At 43.2% G+C, this 10,314-nt stretch overlaps 1 long non-coding RNA gene across 2 annotated transcripts; it reads left to right on the top strand.

Annotated features, from left to right (window-relative positions):
- Positions 1–9,219: 9,219 nt before the first annotated feature.
- On the top strand, positions 9,220–10,129 carry LOC124700221. 2 transcript variants are annotated; one of them, XR_007001678.1, is made up of 3 exons: positions 9,220–9,363; positions 9,623–9,742; positions 10,038–10,129. It is a non-coding gene; the product is annotated as an uncharacterized LOC124700221 (long non-coding RNA). The 2 variants fall into 2 exon arrangements; XR_007001679.1 differs by having other exon boundaries at positions 9,623–9,861; positions 10,038–10,121.
- The last annotated feature ends 185 nt before the right edge of the window (positions 10,130–10,314 follow it).

Raw genomic sequence — 10,314 nt, 5'->3', positions numbered from 1 at the left:
TCTTGAAGTACTATTCATGAGAAGTCTTTGCTTTATGATTCACTTGTTTACTCATGTCATTACCATTGTTTTGATCGCTGCATTCATTACATATGTTTACAAATAGTATGATCAAGGTTATGATGGCATGTCACTTCAGAAATTATCTTTGTTATCGTTTTACCTGCTCGGGACGAGCGGAACTAAGCTTGGGGATGCTGATACGTCTCCGACGTATCGATAATTTCTTATGTTCCATGCCACATTATTGATGATATCTACATGTTTTATGCACACTTTATGTCATATTCGTGCATTTTCCGGAACTAACCTATTAACAAGATGCCGAAGAGCCGATTCGTTGTTTTCTGCTGTTTTTGGTTTCAGAAATCCTAGTAACGAAATATTCTCGGAATTGGACGAAATCAACGCCCAGGGTCCTATTTTGCCACGAAGCTTCCGGAAGACCGAAGAGGAGTCGAAGTGGGGCCACGAGGCGCCGCCACCATAGGGCAGCGCGGCCCAGGCCCTGGCCGCGCCGACCTATGGTATGGGGCCCTCGTGTGGCCACCCACATTGCCCTTCCGCCTACTTAAAGCCTCCGTCGCGAAAACCCCAGTACGAAGAACCACGATACGGAAAACCTTCCAGAGACGCCGCCGCCGCCAATCCCATCTCGGGGATTACGGAGATCTCCTCCGGCACCCTGCCGGAGAGGGGATTCATCTCCCGGAGGACTCTTCACCGCCATGGTCGCCTCCGGAGTGATGAGTGAGTAGTTCACCCCTGGACTATGGGTCCATAGCAGTAGCTAGATGGTTGTCTTCTCCTCATTGTGCTTCATTGTTGGATCTTGTGAGCTGCCTAACATGATCAAGATCATCTATCTGTAATGCTATATGTTGTGTTTGTCGGGATCCGATGGATAGAGAATACCATGTTATGATAATTATCAAGTTATTACCTATGTGTTGTTTATGATCTTGCATGCTCTCCGTTATTAGTAGAGGCTTTGGCCAAGTTGATGCTAGTAACTCCAAGAGGGAGTATTTATGCTCGATAGTGGGTTCATGTCTCCGTGAATCTGGGGGAGTGACAGAAACCCCTAAGGTTATGGATGTGTTGTTGCCACTAGGGATAAAACATTGATGCTATGTCCGAGGATGTAGTTATTGATTACATTACGCGCAATACTTAATGCAATTGTCTGTTGTTAGCAACTTAATACTGGAGGGGGTTCGGATGATAACTCGAAGGTGGACTTTTAGGCATAGATGCAGTTGGATGGCGGTCTATGTACTTTGTCGTAATGCCCAATTAAATCTCACTCGTACTTATCATGACATGTATGTGCATTGTTATGCCCTCTCTATTTGTCAATTGCCCGACTGTAATTTGTTCACCCAACATGCTTTTATCTTATGGGAGAGACACCTCTAGTGAACTGTGGACCCCGGTCCATTCTCTTATACTTGAAATACAAATCTCGTTGCAATACTTGTTCTTTACTGTTTTCTTGCAAACAATCATCTTCCACACAATACGGTTAACCCTTTGTTACGAGCAAGCCGGTGAGATTGACAACCTCACCGTTTCGTTGGGGCAAAGTACTTTGGTTGTGTTGTGCAGGTTCCACGTTGGCGCCGGAATCTCCGGTGTTGCGCCGCACTACATCCCGCCGCCATCAACCTTCAACGTGCTTCTTGACTCCTACTGGTTCGATTAAACCTTGGTTTCTAACTGAGGGAAACTTGCCGCTGTGCGCATCACACCTTCCTCTTGGGGTTCCCAACGGACGTGTCAATTACACGCATCAGTTGTCAATCAATATGTAGAAAATTAATTGTTTGTTTAATCATTTCTTGATTATTGCAAATACAAGGGTTTTTGTTGTAATTGTTTCTAATTTTTGTAGAACTTACTGGAAATTTTTCTGACGAATCGACTTGAAGAATTTTTTTTGTTGTTAACCACTTATTGTTGTAGCATTACCTTTTTTTAAAATGTTGCTACGTTTTGTTGTACCAATATAAGTTTTCTGTATTCAGGTTGAAAAGTTTTGTTGCCATACTTCTTATCCTAGAGTAAATAACTAGGATGTAAATATCAAAATGGCGAGGGGTTTAAAATTTTTAACATTTTTGTAGAATTACTTTTTGAAAACATTTTTTGCCATGATGTTGTGTAATAGTACATTTTTTTGAACATATTTGTGAGATACTAGTACAGTAATATTTTTTTCTTTTTGAGCCATCAGTAGCCATGTGTGTAAGATATCGTGTGTAGTAGTGTGTAAGGGTAACAATAACGTTGAACAACAAGCACGCAAGGCTAGGTACTAGGCAGGAGCTAGCATCGATGCACCTTCAAGCGCATGCATGCAAAGGAGCAGCAGGAGGGCAGGCTCCACACATGCGACCGGCAAAAACTTGCGGAAAGACAGGTCGATGAAAGCGACGTCTGCTTGAGCGAGTTTTATACAGAGGGATGAGGCCAATCCAACGGCCCGCATACAACCGATTTTCTCTCTCCCATCAGTCGGCCGACGGCTAGCACTCGCCATGAGTTTTCGGAAGTTTTTTCGGGCTCAATCCACCCACGACCGGCTTGTCAAACAGCCTAGTCGTGTATTTCGGTGTATTTTCGTTGGGCAGGAAAAATACCCTGCAAAACAACCCAAAACACTACTACCGAACAAGCACTTTTGCTCCGGTGTCCCTCCTCCGTCCTAGCTCCACGGTTCTGAAAAGTTGAAGTTGGTGCAGCTTTTAGTACAAACACGTGGAGTTGATTTCGCGGAATAGAAAACGCGGAGCGGCTATAATTTACTTCCCCTACCATCGATAAGTGATCGGAACGTTACACACATCTTATCTCTCTCTCGTCCCTCCTCTCCCGAGCATGTTTTTCGGCACCCATACTCTTCCTTGATTTGACTTCACCGTAGCACGATTGACGTATGCAGCCACCGAATCGAGGTACCTTCCACGAGAGTTGAACTTGTTCAATTCGTTCTCACCGCCACGTAAATCGAGTTGTAGCTCGCTGTCGTCGCCTAAACTAGCTCTCGGACGAACAAATTGACCCCGCCTCTGCAGTCATAGCTTGCAGCTACGGGAATCGACCCTGGCGCCACCCCTGCTCGCATCTGAAGCCACGAGCTCGTCATGGCCGCTAGCAGCTTGACATCGTATCTAGGAGCCTCCCGCTGTCAGCCATGAGGTCACAGTTGCCACGTCCAACCTCCGTCCGCTTTGTCTGACAAAAAAAGTGGCAACCCAACCAAGCATTTTCAAAACTCACATATCTACTACACTCCATCAAGCCTAAATGGGCTTGCAGCCCACATTTGTACCGCACGGAGATGGTCGAACAAGTTCCGCGCCTCGCTTCGGTCGACATAAGCAGAGTTGTGTAAAATTAATGCAGCCAACTCCACATTTTTTTAAATTAAAAGTTGGAGCTGCTCCAACTTTTCAGAATCATGGAGCTGAGAGGGTACAACGAAGCAAACCTCCCAAACAAGGCCTCGGGAGCTTGGTGTGTGTTCAGTGGGTCTAGCGTTAGTTGTCGTCTCTTTACTAACGTTGATGGGAGGTTGCCTTGATTGCGTGTCCAACTAATTGGCACACTACAAGAAAAACCTTTCATATAGACACTTCCTACTTTGCCTCTTTAAAAATCACATTAAGACACTTTGCATGTTGTAGTGGCACTTTTTGAGACACTTTAGAAATAGTCTCATATGTAGAGACATTAGTTGAGACATTTCTGTTATGAGTTACAATTTTCATTCTATAGACAACTTATGAGACACTCCAAAGTATCACAGATAAGTTATCAAGAGAAAATCCCTGAGACACTTCGTTGTATGTCTTTAATTTTTATCTAGAGGCAATGTTTGAGGCATTTGGCTTGTTCTCTAGAGACATCTGTTCTATGTTTGGGTCATGGTGGGCAATACTAATTAGAAATTTGTTTCAAGTATCAACATATACTTGTGAAAGGTGAGATGGTTAATGGAATAAGTCTTAATTACTAAGGTCATGAGTTCGAGTAATGCTTTTCACATGGTTTCTTTACATTTATTTATTCCAGAGACACAATATAATGTCTCTTTTATGTCTTCTAAAATGTAAAGACATTATTACTATTGTCCTTACCACGTAGAGACACCACCCATAGTAACAGTTTTGAGACAATATGGAAAGTGCCTCTATAACTATGTAAAAGCAATTTAAGTGTAAAGACATTATTACTATGTCTTCTAAAATGTAAAGACATTATTACTATTGTCCTTACCACGTAGAGACACCGCCCGTAGTAACAGTTTTGAGACAATATGGAAAGTGCCTCTATAACTATGTAAAAGCAATTTAAGTGTCTCCATTGGACCAAAATAGTGTCTCTACATGCCAATTCTCTTGTAGTGGAAGCGGAGAGGCAAAGCTGGGGTGCGAGGTGAAAGCAAGGAGCGGAGAGTGCATGCAGTGGCAGAGAGAAGTTGGGTGGTTAGGAGGATGGTTGTATCTCCAGCCCACCAGAGTTCAAACCCCAAGTTTAACATCTTTGTGTCTTGTAAAGGCGGAATATTCATTCAGTGGGAGGCGACGTTCCCGTCGACAGCGAGGAGGCTGTGGTGACTTCGTCAATTTCAAAATCCAATCCGCCGGCTCAGTCTTCCGGAGGTGCTCATAGGGATATGGTGTATGTGTGTGTTCATAGAGATGAGTGTATGCGTGTGTATGTGAGCGTCTGCATTTTTACTGTGTTTCAAAAAAAAAAGATCGATCACATGAACTAATTGCTCCTCTGCACAAAAAAGAACAGACTACAAAGTCGCCCGCGCATGTCTTTGATAATCAAATAAGTCATTGTCAGGCCAGCTGATTGATCATCGTGGCACCGATCATTGTCCGAGAGATTATCGACCTGCTCCAACCGAGGCACCGATTGAGCTCGTCGTGGAACGTGACTGTGTTTCAGTGATTGTATATATTTGTATGATCGATGGCGGCTGAGATAGTGTATTTTTTTCCGGCCAGGGTCTGCTCCAGTCGTGGGCGGCTGACGTGGTGCAGGGAACTGTTGTTACCTTTTTCGCACATCTAAAGGTGTATATGATGCCCCTATAGGGGGTCTTACAACGCTTTGGATTTTCGGCCGTCAGATCGAGCTGACGTGACGCGATCTCCGCCGTCGATTTCGTCCAGGGCGCGAGGCCCTTCCGCGAACCCGTGTTTTATCCACGGGTCCTGTGAAGCCCGGCCGGCCCAGACTCAAACTAGATCGGGAAACTACTCCCCAATGTGTAGCCTCCGCTTCTCTCCAATCCTCCTCTTCTCTCCAATCATGGCCTCCTCTGCTCCTCCCCCAATCCGAGTGGATGCGCGTCCATTGGCTGGCGGATGTGCGGCGGTGTGGTTGACTCGCGATGCTGGTCCGGGCGGAAACGCGGTGGTGTGGTGGATGCGGTGCTAGCGCGGCGGTGGTTTGGCGGCGACGCGAAGAGGATCTTGCGCGGGGGAGACCAGAACCGGTGACGGCGGCTGCTGGACGCGGCAGCAGCGGTGGCACGCGATGCGCACCAAGCTGGCGGCGGCGACCTTCTGCGTGGCCACAGAGTGCGGGGTCGAGTTTGGGCGTGGAGAGGCTGTGGAGCTGGTGCGGGCCGTCGGGGGAGAGCGCGGGGAGGAGCAGAGGGAGCGGAGGACCACGCGGCGCGGCGCCGCTCCTTCTCTTGAGCAGGCCGGCCCTGGATGCGGTCAAGAAACCTGCAGCGTTGGCGCCCATCGACCATCAGCACAGGTACACATTCAAGCCAGATGCACTTCTCTTGTCGTTCAAGGGAGGCACCTTCTTTTGTTCAGAGCCTTCTTGTGCTGCTGCTGGTTTCCGTTTCTTGATTTTTACTTGTCAATTGTTTGGTGAATCTATTGAGATGATTTGGTCTTTTCCCTTTTTATATATGTGCAGCGGCAGGCTTTGAAGGATCTGCAATGAGCTCGAGTAGGGATTGTTCCTTTCATCTTTGGTGACTGTGCCTACCTGCAACATCCTCTGTATTTTTATCAATGGGTGATTTTCAGAATATAGGTTGGTTGCAGAATTGGCTTATTAATGTTTATAAATTAAAGTCCATGACTTCCTGATTACTGTAAGAATTAGATGTAGTTGGAATAACGGTATTGTGGCTCATTTAGAGATTTTGTTGCATCATCATTATTTTTATAATGTTATGTGGTGGATTCATCTATCGTGTTGCATAGTCAGGCCTAATATTGGATGAATTGGATGGCGCGATGTCGGGTGGGAGCAGGTCCTAGAGCGCATCCGCGAAATGGGCAACGGCGTGGAGGATGACTGAGGAGCGCGACGGAGGCGGACGAGACGATGGTGGTGGCGGGCGAGAGGAGGCGTCCTGCGGAGGGTGGCGACAGGCCAGTCTTTGCACAAGGTCAGAGAAGAGCATCCCATTTGACACAACTGAGCTCCTTCTCTCCCCCCGGGAGCATCATCTTCTCTTTATTTTTACTGACTCCTTTTGATTCCTTCCACCCTAATTTTATTTTATTTCGCAGCTAGAGTTTGGATGTCTAGGAGATTCACCGAGAGCGACAACAACCACCATTGACCTTCGTGGACTCCATTGCTGCCCCAGGTATGCTCATCCTCTTCTCTCTTTTCACTGTTTATTCTCATGTACTCTATCCAACTCCATATGCTACTTCTCAAATATTTGCGCCGTCTCGTCAAGTTGCTTGTTTTCTCTGAATGTTAATCTTAAAATTAAAAAGGCCGAACTGCCAAAAAGAGGCCAATGCTTGATTTTGCTCGATATTCAGATGCCTATGGTCTATAATTGTTGTGTTTTGATTGCAGTTTCGTTACCGGGTTTGCTTTGGCACATAGCGTACTTATAGATCAAGCCCTCTGCTTGGCTGCTCTGAGGTGAGCCCTTTCAGTCCGTCCGCTTTTTAAGCTGCTGAGTGAAACCAGGACCTTTCAATTAGGCCATGTGTGCTATGTTGGTAATATTTTTAGTAGTGCTTCTCGCATACTGGTTTTTACACTTCACTTTATGGTGTTGGAAATATAAATAGTGATCGTGAAGATATCAATAGCAGATGAATCAAGGAAACTTAGTTTGTATACTTTAGTTTATAGTATATTTTGGATCATTTGTGGGAGTGAGTAGTACCTGACTGCTATTGCTTGATTGTGCTTACTATGGAGATGCCTATGGTCTATGATACATTGTGTTTTTGGTTGCAGTTTCGTGCCGGGTTTGCTTTGGCACAAAGAGTTCTTTCAAATCGACTCCATCTAAGGTGAGCCCTTTCAATCATTCCATTGTTGAATCTATGCAGTCAAAACAAGACCTTTCATATGTTAGTTAATTCCTGCTTTACATTTTATATTTATATAGTTTGTAATTTCATCTATACAGGCAGAAAATTTCAGATGTGCAAGTGAAATTTTAGACGCTTTGTTCACCATTATCAGAGGTCATCATGTACTTTGAGGCACATAATATATGTTCCATGGCAGTTTCAAATGGAGTTTACATCAATTCTCTCGTTTCACAGGTCAGCAACAGGCATGGAGATCTGCACCATAGTGCAAGGGGAGAGGGGAATTTTCATTTTACTGTCAGTTATCTGAGGTATGTATACAACCATGGGATCGACAAAGTCTACTGCCAATAAAACTTCTGTGGTTGCTGGATCTGGCTATTTCAACTAAAATTCAGGTTTGGTGGCTGATATTGACATCAGGTCTGAGAAATACAGGTGGTTGGGGAGCACACACTTTGAATTTATATGTGTAATCTTATTTTCCTCGGCAACTTGAAATCTTTGAAAATTGATGCTGAATTGATACTTCAGTATGTGAAAGGTCTATCCTCAACAATCACTATAATCGAATGGTATTTTTGGAGTACCTGTGTATTAAACTGCAATTTGAAATAGAGTTCAAAAAGAAAGTCTTCACAGTTCGTTCCTTTTGCTATTGTGTTACTATACTGTTGGTGGCGCTGTATCTCTGAAGTATTGATATGTTTGGCTTCGTCACAACAGTGCTATATACACATATTATATCCTGTTTCAGATTTGGGTCCAAGATAGTATATCTACTGCATTTGTTCCGGGTACTTATTTGGTGCCAATTCTATCTTGCACTTTGTTTTACATTCTGGGTTTATGCTATGGAGCCACCAATACTTGGTATGTGCAATATCTTTCGCTTCTACTATAATCAGATTATATTGCAAAGAGTTTGCTAGAGGAAAGTATGAAACTATATGAACCTTGGTTTCATCGTTGCAATAATATATTCTGTTAGCCAATATGAACCTTGGTTTCATCGCTTTCTCTGCATGCTTTTTGAGAGGCATTTACGTAGCATGTATGCATTTACTTTGTTATTTTTAGCATGTATGCATTTACTTTGTTATTTTCAGCGCACATGTTCACGTGTTAGAACATGGGTAGGCACGGAACCATTGTTATCATCCATCTACATTTTGTAGCTTTTGTCGAATGATTTCCAGTTTTTTTTTCTATCTGGTCTTTTTAGTCAAATTCAAGGACCTTGGGCCAAGGTGTGCCATTTATTAAGCCTACATTATTGCCAATACACATTTTTTTTACTTCTACATATTCCACTAATGTTGTGCCACCTGGGAACGTTATACAACTCTATGATGAGTACTTATATCTCTAAGCTGGTTCAAGTATAGTCTGAAAACGAGACCATCTTTTTTTTTGTGTGTGTGTGTGTGTGGGGGGGGGGGGGCATCTTTTTTATGATGTCCTTATATATTCCCTTAATACTGTACCGATTCCCTTATTGTGAAAAGGAAGCTTCACATTCTTCATGTGGCGTGTTGTATATCGTTTTTGAAGTGCATTTTTGAAGAATAGTTTTTTTATAGCTTTGACAAGAGAACCGTGCTTTTGAGAAGTTCACTGTTTTTGATAAAAAAAAATTGTATCACCAACAGCCCCTAACATCGTATAAAAATAAGCTTGGTACGACAGCCATTTATCAGGTCATACAGAAGATTTTGCATGGACATCTCTGCATTTTTTAGAAACTTAATATGAAACAATTCTTTTTAGCGCTATGAGTATTTGAGGATGCCAAGGAAACATTCTTATTTTTTAAGGAGAGATCCTACCAGATTTTATATAATTAAATAGTGCACCTTCTTTATTAAATTTGAAGCATGGAAAGATAACTATGATGTAATCAGGTAGTAAAGAAACTAAAATCTGCTACCTGATGTTCTCCTTAGGTGTAGGATTCAATTTGCAACTGCAGAATTCCTACGATTCAAGCTTCTGAGGTATGGCATGCACATCTCCTATTATCGAAAAGGTAATCAGTTGATGGTCCTTCCATGGTTATGTCCAAGAGATAGTTACCATCTAAATTAGGCATCACATGATCTATCCTTACATGTGCAATCAAGTTTGTGTAGTCTTTTCCATGTGAGTAGTAGACTAAATTTATGTGCCACTGTGATCATGTGACATATTTCTTACTGAAGCTTCAAACAACCTTTCATTTTATTTTAAATTTGTAGTATAATATATACTTGAGAGGCTACTGTGGCTGAATTAATCCCCAATCGCAGGTCCAACCATGGAGCTATCAGTACATGTGATGCTTGCTCCCTTACAAATGAACAGGGGCTTCTACAAATTGGACTATGTAGTGGCTGAGTCAAATTGCTGCTGATGCCTGCAGGCTGAAGGTTGAGAGGAGCTGTCCCATCACCCGTATAATACCATTTGGCTGCCAGCTTTTGATACATAGCAGATTGCCAGATCAATTAACACCTAAGATACAATTCTTCCAGCCACAACTAATCAAGTATGATTATTTCACACAAATAAATTACACCAGAAACTATTATATCGAATCCTTAGAAAAATCAATGGCAAATTAGGATTACAGCTTCAGTCCATTTCAGAGGACCGTGTCCTCCTATCTATTTTTATATCTTTTTAATGGTTATCTCATATGTGTTTGCGTTGTTTGCTTTGTAGAGATCTCTACTCCTTTTGTTCCTGCTGAAAAGGCTACCGAATATCGTCAGACGCGGAAATTGATGGATCAGCACCTTGCTTCTGGTAAGTGAGGTATTACTTAGTTTTTTTTCTCTGTTTCCTTATATGTTTCATCCCCCTCCCCTTTTTGTTGTTCTAATCATTTTGGTTCTCTTTTTCAGGTCGGCGCTCAGCGGTGTGCTTCCATCGACCTATGATAAATTGAGTTGCCGTTGTCTGGGGATTTCGTTGTGACACTCAAGTGTCAGTTCGTTTC

Source organism: Lolium rigidum, chromosome 3, assembly GCF_022539505.1.
Source record: "Lolium rigidum isolate FL_2022 chromosome 3, APGP_CSIRO_Lrig_0.1, whole genome shotgun sequence".
In the NCBI taxonomy this organism is placed as follows: domain Eukaryota; kingdom Viridiplantae; phylum Streptophyta; class Magnoliopsida; order Poales; family Poaceae; genus Lolium; species Lolium rigidum.
This window is presented reverse-complemented; position numbering and strand designations above follow the sequence as displayed.